This window comes from Nipponia nippon, unplaced genomic scaffold, assembly GCF_047370975.1.
Source record: "Nipponia nippon isolate SJK-2023a ecotype South Korea unplaced genomic scaffold, ASM4737097v1 scaffold_2, whole genome shotgun sequence".
In the NCBI taxonomy this organism is placed as follows: domain Eukaryota; kingdom Metazoa; phylum Chordata; class Aves; order Pelecaniformes; family Threskiornithidae; genus Nipponia; species Nipponia nippon.
Genome location: NW_028262336.1, coordinates 59,907,785 through 59,928,078, shown reverse-complemented (window position 1 = coordinate 59,928,078; position 20,294 = coordinate 59,907,785). Strand labels below are relative to the sequence as shown.

The 20,294-nt window shown below is 40.4% G+C and overlaps 1 protein-coding gene across 17 annotated transcripts in view; it reads left to right on the top strand.

Annotated features, from left to right (window-relative positions):
* The window catches only part of INPP4A (inositol polyphosphate-4-phosphatase type I A), a 131,212-nt gene that overhangs the window by 51,431 nt on the left and 59,487 nt on the right, over positions 1–20,294 (top strand). For 14 of the 17 annotated variants that reach the window (XM_087757858.1, XM_087757857.1, XM_087757853.1 and 11 more), the window contains one exon: positions 2,102–2,161. The gene's annotated coding sequence lies outside the window, so the exon portion shown is untranslated. Of the gene's footprint in view, positions 1–2,101; positions 2,162–13,408; positions 13,487–20,294 lie in introns of all 17 variants that reach the window. The other 3 variants (XM_087757846.1, XM_087757848.1, XM_087757847.1) reach the window with 2 other exon arrangements.

Genomic DNA, 20,294 nt, shown 5'->3' with positions numbered 1-20,294 from the left:
GTTGAACAGTTTCTGTCCTTGGAGGTTTGTAAGACCCAGCTGGATGAAGCCCTGAGCAACCTTGTCTGAGCTGAGAGGTGACCTGGCTTGGAGCAGAAAGCTGGACTATCCTTTCCAGCCTGAATTATTCTGTAAAGTCAGATTCCACTACCTCTTGGTGAGGAATGGGTTCCCTCTTGGAAAGAGATGTGCAGTGGAGCAGTCATTCAGCAGAGTGTGCTGAACACACTAGCGTTGCTTTGCTGGGTTTGGCTTCTGCTCTTCTGTAATGTCTCAGTCTGCAAGATGCTGTGATGCTGCAAAAGGGCAATCATGCACCTAGCCTGCATGGATTCACATAAATTCTGTTTCATTCTGACAGAGTTTTCATGTTATTATTAAAAAAAAAAAAAAAAAAAAAAAAGGACATCTCTGAGGTGGTCATGTCTGGGCTATAGCAGGAGATAGTAACTTCAGTAGGACCATATTAGAGGTAGCCTGTCTCTTTCTTGCCTTCAAGGTAAAAGACTGAGAAGGTGAGCTAGGGTATTCAATTGGCTGCTGTCTTGGACTGTCCTGTAGCCCAGCTCATTTCCCATCAGATTCATCTGCACTTCGCTCTCCAGTTTGCTCCCTCATCCTGATCTGCTGCTTTTTTATACTGCATGTTACTTTACTTCAGGGTTTGCTTCTGGAGTCATGAGTTGGTAGAGATAATTCACCCCATGGGCTGCTCCCCATATGGACAGCTCTGTGCCAGGTTTGTCTACGTACCTCACCTCCCTCTCCATCCCGACAGATTTTGCACTATCCAACACCCTAGCTGCCCTCATGCCGGGACGCGAGGCACCTGCTCCTAGTTTACCACTATAAAGCACCATTCCGTTGGGTTGCAACACAGCTCTTTCATAATTTCGGAAACCATAAACCTGAAAATTCAGAACAGTACCCTCACAAAATAATGATCGTGTCTTAAGAGCACTGTGGGGGCTGAGAAGAGACCGTGGGAGAAATGTTAGGATACTGTGTGACAACCGTGTTAGGCAGAACAGAAGCAGCCCTGGGCAGTGTGATGGGGGGAGCCTCCCCTGCAACTCAGGGCCTTGCTCAGGGGCTAACCCCAATAGCTGGTGGATTAAGCGGTGTAGGTGTTGGATTCGGCTGGCTACAGAGGGAGCCTAGGAAGGCTGTGGCTTTCTCAGGTTAAAGTTAACCTTCATGTCTAGCTGCCTTACTTTCCTGCCATGTGGATTGCGTATCTGTTTGACAATGAACTTGGATAAGGATTCTGGACTGATTCATTTACGGGATCAAATGTGCTAGAAAATCTCTTGATTATACTTCTTGAAGGGAAAAAAAAAAAAAACATTAAGATGCCTGTTGCTTAGGTGTGGTGAATGATGTTGGTATGACCAGGGACAGTATGTTCCTTGTCACAACGGAAGAGCTGTGGGTGTTGGCAGCAAGAAATGAAACTCTTGAACCTCTCTGCCAGTGGCATCTGAATTCAGTCTGGACCTGCAGGAAGTAAAAATTGCTTGGGGGGCTGGGTTCAGTTGTTAGCATTTCTGTTTTGCGGAGCATCCTCTTGGGGAAGTAGTTGCAGTGCGTGTGGTGACCCCAACACTGACTGCAGCTGGAATGAGCAGATGGGACAAGGTAGAGGAGTTGAGAAGCTATGCTGGGAGAGCTCGATTGTTGCTGGTGACATGAAGTAGCTACTTTATTGAGCCTCTTATACTGTAACTGCATTGAGTCTTTTATGGACTTAATAGAAAAGTCATTTTAGTTAAATGCATTGTATTTTCATTAATATAGATATGCATCACAGTCCCTAAGTGTAAAATGTTACAGTAACAGTACCTGATTCTGAAATTTCTCTTTCGGCTTTATTCTTTTTTTCTCTTTCTTCAGAACCGATCCACAGTCCAGATTCTGTTTCAAGTGGTAAAGGAGCTATGTTATAAAATGTTAACACTCTGCATTTTTTACCAGTTTTTAGTGATTTTTAAAAAATTGTTCCTGTATTTATTGCTTTCCCTCAAATTTTTTCCCTATACTACTAGCCTGTTTATTTGGATCCATTCAGTCAGAAACAGTTTGTCCTTTTTGTGTCTTTCAGACTTTATTAAGAAAGAACTGGATGCACATGCCGAATTTCATCTGTGAAAGATGGAGTAAGGTAATACAATTTTAGTGATTGCTACTATAATGTGTGATGATCTGTGGACACTGAATGCAAAGGTTCAAAGATGAAATAAATTAGAGGCAGAAAAAGCAAAAGGAACTTCAGCCTCAGAAATAATGAAGTGCTGACAAGATCCTACATTCTGGTATCAGTGGCATGCTTACGTTATGTTTTGTACTGTGGGTATTTCATTATATTGGCCAGAGGTTTTCTGTTATCATTGGGTGCGTTGTCCACAGAAGCTCAGGTAGGTGATTAGCTAATGACAGTATGATTTATTAATCTTTGAGCAAGTGATGTGTTTCTGGAAATTTGTGAGATTTAAAGTACAGCGTATAGTATAGTATAGTATATAAAGTACAGCCTATATATACTGAAAGGCCAATATTTGTCACCTGTTTCCACCATAAGAACAAACCGGTGGTTGTTTAATTTTCTTCCTTGAACATCCTGGGTCAACAGAGAGGTAAGAAAGCAGATCTGCCTTTGTTGTCATTGAATATTGCTGTAGCATAAAGCAATATCCTTCAGGATGGGAACTGAATCCTGTTGGGCACTTCACAAACATTTGTCAAGTATTTACTTCTCCACAGTGAAAGAGCTACTGTATGTTCTGTGACGTGGCAGGGAGCAGAGGCTGATGGCCACATTACTAGGCCCTGAGAGGTGTGTGTGTGTCCTGGTGGTGTTCCCGTTTGCAGAAGACTCTTGCTCGCTCGTTTCCAAGCAAAGTTCAGTCGTGGGACTCCTCTTGCTCCCTGTGGGCTGGAGCAGCTGTTGGTGGGCTGTATGTCGAGCTGACCAGCTGCACCTGGCTTCTGGGATTTCAGAGAATAAGAGAAGTTGTGGCACACGTGCTGGTGGTATGTGAGATATGGCCTTAACCACAACGCAGTATGAAGCAGATGCCAATCAAATGAGTCTTCTGGTAGAGGCAGGAGGTTTTGCTGGTCTGGGAATAGGAGGCAGCGAGAGGTCAAATGTGATGCTCATGGTCACGTGTGACGCTCACGGTCACGTGGGTAATCACGTGCAGAAATTGAGGGGGAACCCTCCATCTCCTCATCTCTGATGTAGCGCCCTTTTACAGAGTTCAGCAAAGAACGAATGTTGGAGTAGAGTCAGTGGTGAACAGTAGCGACTGCTCAGAGAAGTTTTTCCCCAACTCCTGGTACGGGAGAGCAAGCTCATTTGTAAGATCAAGCAGACAGAGTCAGCAAATGCGCTTTCTCGTGCAGCATTGCTTTTCTTGTATTAGATGTGTGTCTTAATGCAGACTGAGGATCAATTACTGAGAAGTCTAGAGAGGCACGTTACCACGATTGTGCCTACATCTGGAATGAAAGCAAGTGGTCAATACCGTGGACTGGGTTATTTAACTGGGGCAGAATGGAATGCAGTGTACAAGGGGATGCTCCAGGGGCTTATGTGTAATTTTTTCCTTTCACCGTCTTGAACCATTCAGTGAAGAATAACTTGGGAATTAGGCATGCACTTACAGATCTTTCTCAATCCCAAGAAGGCAGGGATGAAGCTGCTAGCAGCAAATAAGCATTGCCAGACCCTGTAGCTAGCTTTACTGTGACTTAAAAGGAATTGCAGTAATACTAGTCATTCATATCATCTTTCTTTTGTCTATTAATCATTGTCTGCATTGGAAAAGATGTGCCTGGGGCAATCCTGCATCTCCATTCACTTCAGTGCTGCTTCTTGCTGAAGAAATTAAAAAAGAATTGTTATTCTTCCCCACGACAGCTATGTCTTCTCCCCTGTGGGGTCTGTTTCCACACTTTCAAAGAAATCCATAACAATAGAGGAAAAACCCAGCATTTGGGGTTCCCCTACAGGGACAGCATATCATCCTAATTAAGTGTTTCTCAAATACGGCTCTGGCTGTGCAATCAACTCCATATAGACAGATCCCACTACTCATTTGAAGCTTTGTGTTAGATTAGGTCTGGAGAGAAAATAGGAAAGAAAGAAAAGAGAATGCCACCCACTTCTGTTTGCCTGCTTGCTTGGTATTTTGGTGGATATTTTCTTTCAACTGATTTGGATTTAGTAGCTTCTTCATTGAGAGTCAAACTCATTGTTGCATATGTCAAGCTCTATGTAGCTTTTTTGACTGACGCTCTTTAATGTGTGTGTATAAAACAGAGTTTCTCTCTAGTGTCATGCTTTTCAAGTAGCAGTCCCTGCTTTCTCTTCAGTCAGTTCTCTGGGTGACATCTCCAGAAAACATGCCCTGCTAAAGCACATACTGGTATAGGCAACGAATGGACAAACTGCGTGAGTGACTGACTAAGGAGAGGTAATTGTTATTAGCACAGCAAGGTGCTTTATGATGGTTGTTGTTAGCTTTTACTGCAAGTTTACTGTCTGCTTTTACTGTTTGTTTGTTAACAAACGCCAGCATTCGCTAGTTTGTTCCTTCCCCTCTTGCTTTTCCCTTCTTGCCAGTTTGCAAAGTATATTAAAATGCAGAGCAGGTCATATGTGAATGCATGGCTGTGTTAAATGTGCAGTGATCCTGTTTCTTAGACCATCATGTTCATCATCCTCTTATTAGCGCTAGATCGATTGCGTGCACCATGCCGGATTGGTATGTATAATTGCAGTAACTACACGTGCAGTTATTGCATAATGTGAGACACTTGGCCTTCCAATAATGTTCTGTATTACATTAGGTGTTTTTCTGACTTGGTTGATTCTAGTCTTCAGAGTTAACCGTGACTTTAGCAGTGAAGACAGAGATGAAAGACTGAGTTCGAATAATGTCTTAAATGAAGGCATAATCAGATTGAGTAGAGCCTGAATGCAGGGAGAGGGACAGAAAGAAGGGTAAGAGGACATGATGCTGCAGAGCTAATGAGAACGGCTGTAGAGGGCACAGAGTCAGGGAGAAGGCGGCAGGAGAATTTCAGATGTTTTAAGTGTCTGGAGACTACAATGCTCTGTGGGTTATTATTTCATTTCTTTACTATGATGACTTCTGTCTCTTCTAACAAGCATTTACCCTACATTATGTTCTGCGCAAGCACAAAAAGAAATTAAGGGTTTTCTGGAATTAAATGCTACTCTTACGTCAGGGCATTTAAAGTGTTTGGAACATTATCCTGTCTAAGCTTACATTCAATTCAATAATATTAATTTTACTCCTGTGTTTGCATTTCAGTTATAAAGCTGTTACAGTATTTAAATTACAAAATGTCCAGTACCTAATTGTTATTGATCTCATCATTGTCCTTGGGAGATACATAGGTGAACTACCACAGAATCATTAGGAAGATTTCAGGAATAATTATTTTACTAAAACATACTGGGAGGATTAACACTTAATCCAAACAATCTAAACCAACCCTCAGAATTAGCTGCCTACCATACTACTTTCATTCTTGGAAACTTTGCATACGAATCATTTCCTACTTCCAGTGGTATTTTCCATATAGCTAGGAAAATAAGATAGGAAGTGACCATGTGGGTCCTCAAGTCCAGACCTCCACACATCAAAAGGTCTGGACTGCGCAGTACAAGCGCTTGCCAACTCTCTGCTTGGCTTCTAAGGCTAGGTGGAATACAGTAGCTTGAAGCACTGTAATGAAAGACAAAAATCTGCAGTGGTAGTATGCCTCAGACTGAGGCATTGCTAGCATGCTAGTCTCTGCAGGATACGTAGCAGGAAAGGCTCCTAGTTATTTTTAGCTTTAGTGCATGATTTTTTCATAACTTTTGAGAGGGCAGGGCAGATGGGCTTTAAATACCTGAGGTCAAATTTTCAAATACCTATCTTTAACCTGAACTCAGACATCTCAATAAAAGTCCTTTGTGAAGGTGAAGCCAGGAGCAGTTGTCAGTGATCCGAGGTCTCCCAGGAAGTCAGGTCAGTCTTAAAGTCTACATCAGGAGAAATCGTAACTTTTCTGCTCATTTCAATAGGGCTGAAGCTTATAGTTATGCATGTGCTGTCCTTAAGCTGAGTTGCCTTGCTGAACCAGAGTTTATTGAGCTGCCCCATAAGTGTTAATTTAGGCAGAGCCCAAGTAGAAGTTTTTAGCCATGACATTTAGAAGGAATCTTAACTGGCTGCCTGTTTTGAACATTGTGTGACATGTACAGACGGCTACAAACCTACTTCTAAAGCACCAGCATGCACAACTCGCACTTCTACTGTTTGAAGAACAAATCAATATGTAGGTGTCTTAAAATTCAGGCCCAATTTGTCTGAAGGAGGCAATATACACAAATATCGCCTTTTAAAAAGACCTTTCAGCTCAAGGCCTAGAAATGCCAATTTGGGTCACAAAAAAACTTAAAATTGCAGACTAAGGGAATATTTCATGTGCTTTTAAGGTATTTTTTGCAAATTTTTTGCACGCGTATGGCAAGCAGATAGAGATACGAAAGTCCTAGAACAACAAGAAAAGGAAAAAAAGAAAAAAGGTTCTATTGAACAGTTTCCTTGAACTGGATAATGTATTTATCCTTTTAAAAAGCCTTTAAATTTTATCAAGAAAATCATGCCTCAGCACCAAAATCTTTTCCAGATGTATCACGCTTGAGTGATCCAATGAATCGGAAAGTCTACATGAACATATTCAACAGTTTGCGAGTATAAGAAATTGTACTGAATGGTGGGGTTTTAAGGTACTGTGCATCTCTTAGAGGCTTGTGTAACACAGAGCCCAGAAGCGTCTTGGATTCGCACTGGGATTTCCCATAGCAAGTTAAACAAGGCCCTAGCTATATCTTGCTGTATATCTTCTGATTTGGGGGTCTCAGGAGCTTTCAGGAAGTCTTAGGTATTTTACTCATCATCTCACATAGCTTTTTGTAATCTCAGAAGCAGCATCCAGGTTTTGCATCTCTCATATTTTAAAAGTGATCAGACTTTCTGGCTGTCAGAGTGACTTTTTAAGGTGCTGTGTAGGTAATTCCCAAATTGGGAATTTCTTAAAGGTACCTTGTTTTTATGTGTAATTAAAATATAGATCTGTTACTAAGATTTTCTTTTTTTAAGGATTTTTATTACTTGATACTATTGAACGTTCTATATCTCTCTAAGGAAATGGAAAATGTGATCTAGGCAACTTCAGGCTTGTTAATTTGACCTTAATAACCTTAGAAAATTTTGTGAAGGAATGAATAATTAAAGACATGGGAGTTGAGTGGAAGGAGGATGAAACACGATCTATTTTGCTAAGATAGGTCATGTCAGACTGACCTGGTATCTTTAATAAGAAAGTAGGTTTTCTAGAAAAAGAAAAAATGTGCTAGATCTGGTCTCTCTGGATTCTACTGAACCATTTAACATGGTGCTGCATCAAAATTACAGTTCAAGGTGGAGGAAGATTAGGTTAGTGTAAGAACTGTAAACTGAGGCAAAGAACTGGCACAAGGAGAGACAACAGGAGGTAGATATGTGAGGTGAATTATTCTTTGGGAGTGATCTTGTTTAGTTTTCTTGAGGCTATTTTTTTTTTTTGGTTGAGTTGATTTTGTTGTCATGTTGTATTGAAAGCAGGCTGTTGAAACTTACTGATGGGAGGAGGACATTAATTTCCAGTACACGGTTTTAGATGGAATGACTGTACAATTAATTGTACAATTAGGTAATACTAAAGGGATGGAATGCAACACAGCAAAGTGTCAGGCCACACACTGGCAGGAATTCACTTACTGAGTTTAACCTTGGTGTCAAAATTAGCAGTCTTAAGCTCTTATATAATCAGTGGAAAGAGGCAGATTTTTAATTAGGCGCCCAACTCCTGCCTTTCTCTCTTGGCTGTTAACAGAGCCTAGGCACCTGACTCTGGCGTCTGTGCTGAATGCCTTAAATTGGATGGTGTTATAGTCTCCGCTTAGAAAGTAATGCAACAACTTTTCCTGTGAACAGGGAGTTCAAAAATGGAAGACTTTGAAGGAGAATGGCCTGTGTGAGGGTAAGTGGGTTCAAGTTTGTCTCTAGTCTGTCGATTTGATAACATCGTGAAAATGATGGACGGGATCCAGGGAAGTGTCAGGAGTAGTATTTCCAATTGAGGGAGGGCACCTCAGGTAGGTGCATCTGGGTGGAGACCTGATCCGGAATAGGTGTGCAACCCTTCTTGCAATAGACAAGAAACTTCAGCTCAGTATGTAACAGATGCAGAGGAAAGCTGCAGGGATGATCAAAGGAATGATGTTACAAGGGGGGTCTGAAACATCTGTGTTGGATATGTCAGGAAGACTAGGAAAATGGGAAATGTAATTGCTGCAGCTATGCTGCTGGAGTCGTGGGGAGCTTTGGGATGTGGCTGATACCAGCTAGGTGATAGCTAACAAGCGGGATGTCTGTAGTCCATCAGAGGACTACTGAAAGTCTACGTGTAACAGTGTGGTGTTGTAGGAGGTTTGTGATACAGAAACGGAAGTGTCCAGACATATGATTTGATGTGAACTGAATGTATGACACTTCTTGGTGACTGGAGTTTGTGTGTGTACCTAGCATATGGATAAAATATTTAACCAACATAGAAATGCATAGTGATAATCCCATAATATATACAGTAGTCAGTAGGAGAATGCTCGCTGTATGTTCAAGGAAGAGCTTAAAGATTTATGAAGGGCAATGATTGCTTGGATTCTTTGGACTTAGGCTGTTTGGCAGCTTGTGCTTTTTGATCACTCCTATACAGTGTGATGCTTGCTGTCTACTGTATTGCCCTGCAGTATCCCTGCACTGCACAGGGAAAGCTGTGTGATAAATCAGGCATCGAGTGAATTTGTGGGGCTGGACAAAGGCATGTTACGTTTAGCCTGTGACAAAGATAAGTTTAGAAGCAGACTGCTGGGCAGCAAACTCATGACCATTGAGAAAAAAGCTTGCTCTGAAGTGAAAACCGTGGTTGAAGATCCCTGATGTGCCTGTAGTGACAAATGACGGGCACAGTACTTACAGTCAGTGACAGCCCTTGCTCCAGATATCTCCTTAGTTTGACAAATGTTTAATCTTGTAACTGTATATTGGTGAAGATCTGCCCTTTGCCTAGATGCTGGTTTGTCCCAACACCAGGTTTGAAAAGGAGCTGAATTCTTTGAGCAAGGGTGAGTAATGTGGCTTCTGCTCTGTTGCAAATCCTAAGTTGCTCTAAGTGGCTTTATTGGCTATTAAGACATTGATCAGGTCATTCTTTAGCAAAATTATCCACAAAATAACAGGAGGAAAACACCACAGCAAGAAACCTTTTTAATGTACTTCTGACAATGCTATGTTTAGTTCTCTAGTTATTTGTTTATTAATAAGTGCTTAGCCTGTGTTTCTGAGGTTTTTAAGTGCTTAGAAGAATATCAGGAGAGAATAGTATGGCTTCTCTTTTTTTTTTTTTTTTTTTTTTTTCCCTGCTTCCTAATTAATTATTACATAGCGGTACTAAGTTGTTGTTGTTCTGTGGTAAAAACAATTGTGTGATGATCTCACAGTCCTTACTTGGAAAATTGCCACAGTAAAGAAAAAACACTGTTTATGGACTGAATTGTCAGTAGGAAGGGGGGTGTTCTGTAGGAGACACAGTGCTTTAAATGACGGTCTGAGAGGATGGATGGCAAGGAGGGAGGACTGAGAAGATAAGAGTGAAAAAGTGTGAGTGCTTTTTCAGGTTTATTAGAGTCATGGTCAGCTCCCTTAGATTTAGAATCTGTCCCAGTTTAGGTTCGGCCTTTTTTGTATATTCTAGGTGTTATTTATTTATTTTATTTATTTATTTAGTCATGTTTTTCTGGCTAGTAAACTGGGGTTTTAATTTTAAAATCTGTCTAAGCCTGTTCCTGAGAGATGACACTTGGAGCATCTCGGGCCCGCATGGCTGTCACTTATAAAGATGCACAGAAAAACTGGAAGAACATCACTTGAAGAGGTTTCTGGAGGAGAAAAGATGATCAAGTCTGAGGGACTTCTGCCTCTAAGTTTCAGGAAAAAGGCATCTCGCACTCCTATTGAGGAAGAAAAAGAAGTGGAGGAATTTCTAGCAAACCTTTCCTTCCCATCACAATTCTTGGGGGGGCAAGGGGATGGGTGAAATAAGCGCAAATGAAGAGATAAACAAGAGTATTGTCAGGTTTGGAGTACTTCCCTGGTCTGCTGAAGAACTGGTGTCGATCATTATTAAACATGAGGTGCTGGAAGGCAAATTTAATCCTGTTCCATAGCCTCTTAAGATAGCTGTTTAAAAGTCAGAAAGGATTACCTTTTGAAGGTTCCTATCCTTCTCTACTCAGTTGTAACTAGTTGCCTATTTTGCTTAACTTCAGTACAGTTCAGTGAAGTGAATCCCATCCAAAGACTATACACCTTGCTTAAGCTTTTCCTAGTGTGGTGCTTAGTCAAGGTAAACACTGTCCTCATGGTTTGTTCCTGCAGATTCTTAAACAGTAATAAAGAATGAAATATTTTTGTACAATTAAATAAGGACTGTGTGAACTGTCTCTCTGCCGAATTGTATGCAGGACGAGAGAAGGTTGTTCCAACTTACTTGGATCTTTCTGTCATGATACTTGTAATAGTATGTTTTCTGTTTGGATAGATTATATGCTATAAAAAATAAAAATAAAATGTGTCAAGGTATTTTGGGGGGTTGTAGGCAAGCTTGACAGAGATAATATTAATTTCTTCTTCAAATGCGTTTATGCTAATTTTGCTTTGAAACAAAAATATATCCATTTGGGAATATTCATGTTCGAGATTTTTCTGTAATTTCCATATTAAAAAAAAATAATATTAGTGCAGCTTCTGCTAGACTTTAACCCCAGAAATGCCTAGAACACAAAGACCAGATAGTCTAAAAGATGTATTGTGGCTCAGGCACTTTTGAGAGCTCACTCTCCTTGAAAGCATTTAAAAAAGAAGCTGTCTGAAATTGTACTTTATTGTTGACTTTTTGCCCATGTTAACATGAGCGAACAAAGAAGAAGAATAAAAAAGTGCTGCTCAGCTGTTAGCGCTGAGCTATTTTTAGTGGGTCATTTGAACATTGATCTGGTGTTTCTGAAAGGAGGCATTTTCACTGTGGTTGTGCATGTTCATGGTGATAACTTTCCTTTAGGCAAATCTGCTGTGATTTGTGATAAGGTGATTTTTTGAGCTGTCCCAGGCAGTTGCCAAATATTCTCAAACATTTGACGTGGAGGTGTAGAGAAAAACGGTTGTGTGGAGGAAACTCCAGTAGTGTAAACCTACAGGTTTGGAATAGTGTCCTGGAAACATCTTGGATAGTGGGTTTTCCACTGCTTTGGTTGGGAGCTTCATTCCATAAACTCGGAGATCTCCACCTTGAGATGTTTTGTTTTGTTTTGTTGTTGTTACTCAGCTGGCACTCTCATCTTTGTTAATTCCATCCCATAAGGCGAGCCAGGCTCCCTTTAATAAACATGCCTGTTAAGACAGACAGGTACCTTAGTCTTCAGTGAAGACTGTTAGCACTAGATGAACAAGGCCTGACTTTAGAAGCTAAACTTGTTTGAACCAAGGCACCAGCTGGGATTTTTATGGGTGGTGGGAGGGAAAGCAGCCAATGTGAGCTACCTTTTGTTGATTTTCCTTTTTTAAAGGTCATCATTGTGCTTTGGGGTGTGGGGTAAAGATCTTGTCCTCAGTCTAAAGAGACGGGAAACTTCTCTAGCTGAACTGCCACAGAAACTAAAGGAAAACACTCCTGAAATATTTTCAGCTCCTGTATTCCATAAGTAACTGGGATTTCCTGTATTCTGTTTCTTTTAATTCATGAACTCTGGTGAATACAGTAACTCTGTGCTTTTACTATGAAGAAGACGAATAACCATTAGGAAAGGAAAAAAATTAACACCTTCCTTACAGAAATAAAGGAACAACGTTAGGAAAGAAGACTGGTAAAAACCAAGTTGAAAGCGTGTCAAATTAGTGATTGGAATATCATGGTAATAATCTGTTGGTAATGTGAATACAGAAAAGATGATAAACAATCAGGCTCCATTCTGTTTGGCTCAATACCATATTCTGCAACAAAAGCCAATTTTTAATGTAATCCTCCTATCTAGTTACTGGGAGAGGAGTTTCTTGCTTTCTAATTACGTGTGTGTATATATATGTATATAGAAATAGTTCAGTTTGCTTCTCTGGAATTTTTTTCTGATTTTTTTGAACATTTTAGTAGAAGATCTCTGAATATTTTGATATGCTAGTCTATAAAGGTTTAAGCTTGGCATAGAATTGCAGTTATTTATCAATATAAGTGATTTTCATGTTTTCGTTGTTAGCAAAAAAAATGTTATTGCTGCTTTTGTTTGTTATTGTCTTATAGTTCATAGGCTACATAAATAGGAACTAAGTAAAAAGAGAAATTAGAGTTTGGGGGATTTTTAAGCTCTTGAACAATAAGGTGGGAGATAATACAAAATACTCTAGGTCAACTGATGCACTCTCAAACAGATGAGTTCTTTGCTAGGTCAAGGTTGAGTTCTTTAACAGTATACTTCAATGGCTGTTGAAAAGAAATTCTGAAAAAATGTCTTTTGTAAACATTTCAGACATATGTAGCACTTAGTAATAGCTTGAAGGGTAGCATTTCATTTCTGAATTACAAACTTTAATATGTTCTGGTTTATTTCCCTGATATTTCTCTGTGAATCAGATTTGAAATCCATATACTATAACAGGAAGAAAAGCCTTTTCTATTTCGGATTCATAAGTATGACAAATCAGCTTTGTTTTGTATGGTGCCTGTTGGTGCATTTTATCCTCAGACAAACAATGGGTTATATGTCTTAACCCGTTTGCTTTGATGGGTGAAGTAGTAGTTATAAAGTCAAGTAACACTGCCAGACAGTCTTCTATTTCTTTGAGGAGGAAGGTTAGGAGAGGAATACTTTGAGATAGTATTTGATGCGGAAGGAGGAAAGATGGAAAGAAAAAGTTCTTGAGGGCTGATTTTTCAAGAAGACACTGCTGGGAGCAGAAGTCACTCAGGGAGCAGTGGTTATGGATCCCCATGGACAAAGCAGCTGCCCAGAGTATTGGGAATGAGTGGTCTCAAGTCGCTGTATTTTACCATCTATGTTTGTTGATATTTATTCAACTTCATGGAGAAATGCACTTGCTGGTACTCCAGATTGTCTGTAATTGAGAGCTTGGATGTCTTGCTGTGCAGTGGAGGGAAGAGGTAAGCACAGACGAAAAATTTCTCATGATTTTTCTTCAAGTCTTAAAGTAAAAGCAGCTTGTAACTTTCCCAGCACAGGTCTAGTCATCTGGAGCTGCTCTTCTGGATCTTGTTTAAAAGATGTCCTTTTTCCCCTTCCCCAGGAGCACCAGTAAGTACCAATAAGTACTTGGCATCCATTACAAAACATCTTTTATTAGACAAGACAAAAATCAGTACGCTAAATAGGAGCCTCACAGAATAGGAAAGATTGCTTCTATGACCAGCTGCATCTGTCACTAGAGAGACTGCACTGGCATATTGTAACTTAATGTTTTGGCTTTGAAATCATACAGGGCAAAAGGAGAAAGATACCTTCTGCCCTGAGGTTAGTTTCCATATCAGTGATCAAAAAGGAAAATCTGAACATGAGAGCTGAAAAGATTGTGGCTGTAAAGGTGCCTGAAAACCAGATACAGCAATTACCGCACAGTCACAGCTTTCCCAGAACTGAGAAAAAATTCATAGTATATTTTAGACTATTGACTCCTGCAGTCTGATTTGTAATCTTAGCAGATTAAAAGGTCCTTTTATAATATGACAGATCACATTAGGAAAATCCTTTCGGGTAAGTGTTTGCAAACTGTATTCTCACTTATGCAGGTGTGACCTGCGGGTGTCACTGGGGAGGAAAATAGAATATGTTTTAACACTAGTTATTTGGATGCCAACGTTATCCACTCCCAGGCAATGTAATTTTATCTACACTTGTGAAAGGCAGATACAGCTGCAGTTTCATGACATTCACCTTTATGCCAGTTTAACTGCAAGCAAAACTGTCCATTTGTGTAGTGGTCATATTTTAAAAATGGAAATGTTAATAAATATGTTAACTTTTGCATCTTCTACCTGACTGTACAGTCAAACTTCTATACCTTCTTACCCCCTCTGGATCTCTGGAAAAGCTCATCCGTTTGTAAGATTGCAGTTTACAGTAGCAATCATTTAAATTAGCTAAACTACTTGTGGGGCTTAGGCCATATAAAAGCTTGTACAACAGAAATGTAGAGAACAGTAGTTTTGTCGCTTTCACAGTCTTTATTGTGAACTGAGGCTGCATACCTGAGGTTGTCTAGCACTTGGATAATTTCATAGCCAAGATAAGGATGCGATTTGGTAGCTCGTTGCGCGTGGAGTTCTCCTTAAAATTGGGGTCTGTGTTACCGCAGAGCCATCCATTGGATACTTAGCCACAGAGCTGTTCAGAATGGAAGAGTTAACAAAGCGCTTGTTGAATGCACACTAATACCACTGTTTCTGCGTCATCTTTTAGTAGCCTGAATTTTCATAGGGATTTGACACTGTTGTTGCTTCAGTATTAAAAGATCCGCAGGGCTTGGGTTAAGTGCTCGTCTCTTGCATTTCAACCAGTGGTCCCTGGCTTCATTCCCTATAGGTAATGCCAGACTGATTTTTCTTTAACTCACTTTTATTGAAGTTAGCAAATGGCTTGCTTGGTTTTTTTGTGAGTGTATATCTCATAAAGAACTACTTGTCCTCTAGGGTTTCAGTTACAGTTTGTTTTTATTTTCTTTGTTGAAAAAGATTACTTTCTTTTTTTTTTTCCCCTAATTGGATAAAGAAGTTATTAATAGACTTTCCCTTTTCAGAACTGGAAAATGCCCAGAAAGGCTTTTGCTCACACTTTCCGAATACAAATTTACTTCTAAATTGAGACCAAACATGGAAAAATTTAGAATGTTAGGTGAATAATTTGTGTAGTTCTGAGCAGATGGAAACAATGTAAAATGAAAAAAAATGAGTCTTGACAATCATAGCTGTTTGGTTCTTATAATGTTTAAGTCGGTGGTTTTAAATTGTCCATGAACTATGCAAATAAGTTGGTGGGAAGTGACTGAGGAAAGCAAGCCTACGATCAGTAGCTTTAAATTAGCTTGTACCAAAGGATTCTTCTGGAAATTTTTCAGGGCGTTTTCAAATCAGAAAAGATTAAAAGCTATTGATATGAGAGTTTAATAATGCCCCATTTAATTTGTCATCATTCTAGCTTGTTTCACTTCAAACAGTTAAAAAGTTTGGTTTTATGACATTTGCTGTTTTAAAATAATTATTTGACAAAGGTGCATTACACTGATGTCTGTGATTCGCAGTGATATCACTGCAGGCAGATGATCATTTTGTGTTTTCAGTGGAAGAAAATAGATTGTGCTTGGAGCATAGATGTTTTCCCAGTGATCACAAACTGTCCTGACAATGTTTTGTCTAGCTCTCATTCTTGCATCTTTAGTCTATAAAAACTCTCTAAATGAAGCTGTAGAGATGAGATCTGCATGACCTTAAAAAGCTGGAAACAGTAAAATTAGTGCTCTCAACTGTTGAAAAACTTCTCTCCTAAAACACAGGATGACAACAGCATCTGCCAGTACAGCTAAACAGTGAAGAATGGCACTAAATTCCACATCTGTGCCGTTACACTCAAAATCTTTTTTATGGACAAAGATGAAACATACCTTATATCAAAAGGCAAGAAGTTGTTGTTATTACAGTCTAATGCAGGAATCATTACTTGTTCAGATCTAATAATTACAGGAGAAGAAAGAATGCTTCTATACAGGGGAAAGTCTCAATGAATAACTATACAGTTAAAATCACTGAACACACAAAGTGTCTTCCTCTTTATCCTGCTGTAATGCTCACCCTTCCCCTGCTCGTCTGGGTCCTAAGGTGGTTTTATTCTGGAGGTGGGGATGAGGAGGTGTTTCAGCAGTTGTCAGTATCTAAAGGACTTCAGATGCTGAGAGGAGGAATACGATGTTCATGTTGATAGTTTCTTCTTCTTCACTCTGGGATCTACTTGGGGTCATTTTTATGTTTGCTAACAAGCTTTTGAACTTGGCTCTTTCTTCACTGGTCTGCAGCTCCACATTACATCCAGATTTACTGTATGTGGTACCTTACATACATGTTCGGTACTATTTCTTTCTTCTGTTTGTTACCCCTAAAACCACTTTTGTCCAACCTCAAGTCTGCAATTTTTTAAGTGACCATGGGTGAGCTGTCTGTAGCCACAGTGTCTCCAAGTGTCAACTCTGTACCCTATCTCTTTTTATCCCATGCTTGTACGCCTCTCCTCTGCATCCTATGTCTCCACTTTGCAAGGCCTCTGCTATCATACCAGGCCTGTATTTTTCTACGCTACGTCATTGTGTTAAAGTTGTAAAAAGATGATGGTACCACGCAAAGATAAGCAAAAGTAAAAACAAATTAGCCACAGACATCTGAGCAGTTGGAAAAATTGTTGTTACAACTAAACCAAGTTTAATTGCAGGCTAAAACAAAGTTGCAGGCAGGTCAAGGAAAGTTCAGACAAAGCAAGTCTGAAAAGCCTAAGTCCTCAGGGTTTGCAAGCCCCTCTACAAGGCTTATGGCCAGTCACTAGTGATGGCAATATGGTATTACGGGGCTACGGGGTAACAGTGCTGCAAGGGCCAGTGATGAACTCTGGTAACACATGAGCTGTCATGTTGCCACCAGCCGTTAAATACAGAGGTCTGGGTGTGATGCCCAGCTCAGAAAGTTCCTAGGGTGCTTGTCGGCTGAATCTGGGAGTGCAAACCTGGAGATGCCTCACAAAATACCAGTACTGCTCGTGATACTGTTTTTCTTGGTCTCTAGCGCTGCCCGTTCTCAGAGAGGACTCCAGGCTTGATTAACCTTTTGCCCTGACCCATTCTTTATATTCAGCTTTTGGTCCCGCCCTTTTGCCAGAAGGTACTGCCTCTCTAGCAGAGACAGCGCGTGTAGGAACGTGTGCCCACACTGAGGCGCAGTTCAGTATCTTAGTTTAACCTGTTGCTGAAAGAGGCTTTGATGAGATGGTGGACTATAAACTTGTGCGGCTGAAATGCAGGTACCTGTTCTCATCTGGGCCAGAAGAGCAAGACAGGTAACTGTGGGCAGAGACATCATCTCTGCTGCCTTGCCTTGGAGGTTTGACTGCTGAGGTAGGCAGCATGCTTATGAATTTCTGAGAAGGTGTGGTGGGAGGCACCAGGAGTTAGCAGGAGAAGTCGGCGTCACTGTTGCTTGCCTTCGGTATGCAAAAATTGAGAGTCAAATATATCAGTCATGAGAGTGAGTTAGTCATGAACTTTAAGAAAAGAAAGTAATTTGGGATGCATCCTTCACATTTTCAGGCTTTATCCATGCGAAATTTGCTTTTGAAAGAAGTGAGATTCATATCAACTTGGCCTGTAGTAACACACCAGTTTTATAAGATATGTCAGTGCTTGGAGAATTGACAAAACTCTGACATTTAAGCTCATATTTTTGAGCACTGAGAGCTGCAAGGAACTCAGCACTAATATTTGCCCTTTGTCCTTGAATAGCATTTATATCTTTTTGTGGTCGTTGCTACCATCCCTGCTGCAGTTGTTATTTTTTTAAATAAACTTTTGAAGCCCACTGAACTACATCAGTTCTAAAGATTGATCAGTACTAGTTGCTGAAAACAAACCAGTAGATTGTGGTTACAATTATTTGAAAATTGTTTTTAAAAGCCCTGAACTCCAGAAATCCATGGCCATACCCTATAGGAGTCTTAATTTTTCTCTGAATTTTGGACTGAAATGTTTATTACATTTGGTCAGTTGTTAGTAGATGAGAGTGAAAGAAAAGAATGTTGTTATAGCAGAGTAAAGTGTTGCACAACGCATACTGCAGCTACAAAAGTACTTGCTACCTTCTCTGAACAGACGACTTCAATCTGTAATGTGTTGCAGTGAGGAGACATGAACCTTCTAAGGAAGTACCTGCAGCATTTTTATTTGTCCATGGGTGTTCATATGTTTGCTCATTTTACACATTAAACCATCAGAGTAGTAGAAATACATTTAGTTACTCTTTCCAAACTTTATCTTTGTCTTTTCTGTTTTAGAGCTAGCATCGTAGTATCTACTACAAGACATTTATTTCCTATAACAGCTCCTTTGGTCGATCACACCTCAACAAAGAATATCGTATTTCAGTAAGGCTGATAGTCAAAGCTGGGAAACCTCATGGAGATTTTCACAAGTAGGGTACAATTGTTGACATATGATATTCCAATAGAAAGCTTCTGATCTTACATTGGAGAATGATTTGTAATTGAATTCACAGAAATATTTCGGTGGTATTTGGTCTGATTTCCTATTACGAGGCCACTTCAAAGACATGCAAGCCACTTATGGTCTATTTTTTTTGTAGGTTGCATACTTTATTCCAGTTTTGTGTTACTGATTTAGGTTTTTTAAATTCAGCAATCAAATATGGCAAGTTTCAATATATTCCAGATATTTTTCTAGTATGTGTTAAAATGACCCATGTCTGTCAGTACATGTAATCTTACCCACGCTCTGCTACAAGTTAAGAATCTATTTAGTAAATGATATTCTCAGGTCCTATTAGCAACAGTTCAGTTTATACTTGACATGGACTTCGCCTTTTGCAGATGTGGTGAAATGTACCTTCTCTTAAAATGCAGGTGCAGTTAATTTCATGTTAAAAGTACCTAGGCAAATATGTTGGTCAGAAAATTTAATTATGTTCCTGGTAAAATTACAGCTTTCTATGAACTGTTTCACTGGGCCTTGCTTACATCTTCCTATTTCTTTTTTCTTGCCTAAATTCTAGACTCACTGTCTGCTGCTGATAATTCTCATCAGCACAGTCACTAAAATGAAACTGTTGTTGATGCTGAAGTGCAGAAATGTTGTTTTCTCTGAAGTTGCCATCTTAACCTGTTTTTTCTGAAGAGCGTCAGTAGTGTCCTTCTTTATGACCTGCAGTGGGCAGATGGGTGACATTCTGAGACCTCTGAAAAATTACTTTTTCATGTTTTCTGGCTTTATTGGGAAATGAAATTGTGGCTTCCTTTTCTGAAAGAGAGGTGTCTGCAGCAGTTCCTTGCCTATAGCAGAAGAGCGTGGACAAATTAATGTATCTCAGACCCTGTCGCTTTATTTCCCGCTTCCCCTTCTCGTTGGCCTTCATGAGAATGCAGCTGCTGTAACCGCATTGGGAAGGGCAGGGAGGGTGCGTGTGTGTGCGCGTGAGTGTGTGTGCATGCGGGCGGGCAGGCGGGCGGGAGATACGGGGTGCAGGGAGGAACTGGGAGAGCACATCTGCATCCCCCGACCCAGAGTGCACCTGTGCATTGGGCAATGCAAACACAGGATAACACGGTCCCTTTAATCATCCCTGAGTCTCCTCTTGCTCCTTCCCAGTGCTTGTGCTCCTGAATAATTTTTGAATGTATAAACATTTTTGAGTATATAAAGGCTGCATCTTGCTCAAGACCCACTCAGAAATAGGTTTATTTCTTCTTTCAGTGTTTGTCTTGAGGCACAGCTAAAACATGGCTGACATGTGATGAGCAATATCTTTTGCTCCATTTAGTCCTGAGTCCTACTACTTCTTGAGAAGCAGCTCAGCGGTCTGTCCTTCCTCAAACCTACCGGCCCTACTCCCTTTGGGCTATCATCTCAGCTCACATCTGCCTTTACCTGGCTGGTAGAAAACCCTGTGTGAAACCCCATAGTTTCTCCTCACAGCTTGGGCAAGAAAGCAAACCAAATGTTGGAGGTCTTTGGGCCAGATCCCAGGAATCTGAACAGGGTTTTCTGGATGAGTTTGAAGTCTTTGACAGGGCCAGCAAAGTGGGGTCTGCATGCTGTCTAAATAGATTTTCAAGGACAGTATTTTCAGAAATTGGCAAGGCACTGAAGCAGCACCCCCACCCCCCCCCCCCACCCCCCCAGTATCTTACAGGGTGATCTTACTGTTAACCTACAGGGTAGGACTGGCATGAAAAAGGATTCCTTTCGCTGGGACAGCTGTCCCACCCAGGCATTGAAATGGGAGCAGTGGTGGAAAGCACAGGCTGTTGTTGGCCTCTGTGGATTTAGATGCTTATGCTTCCA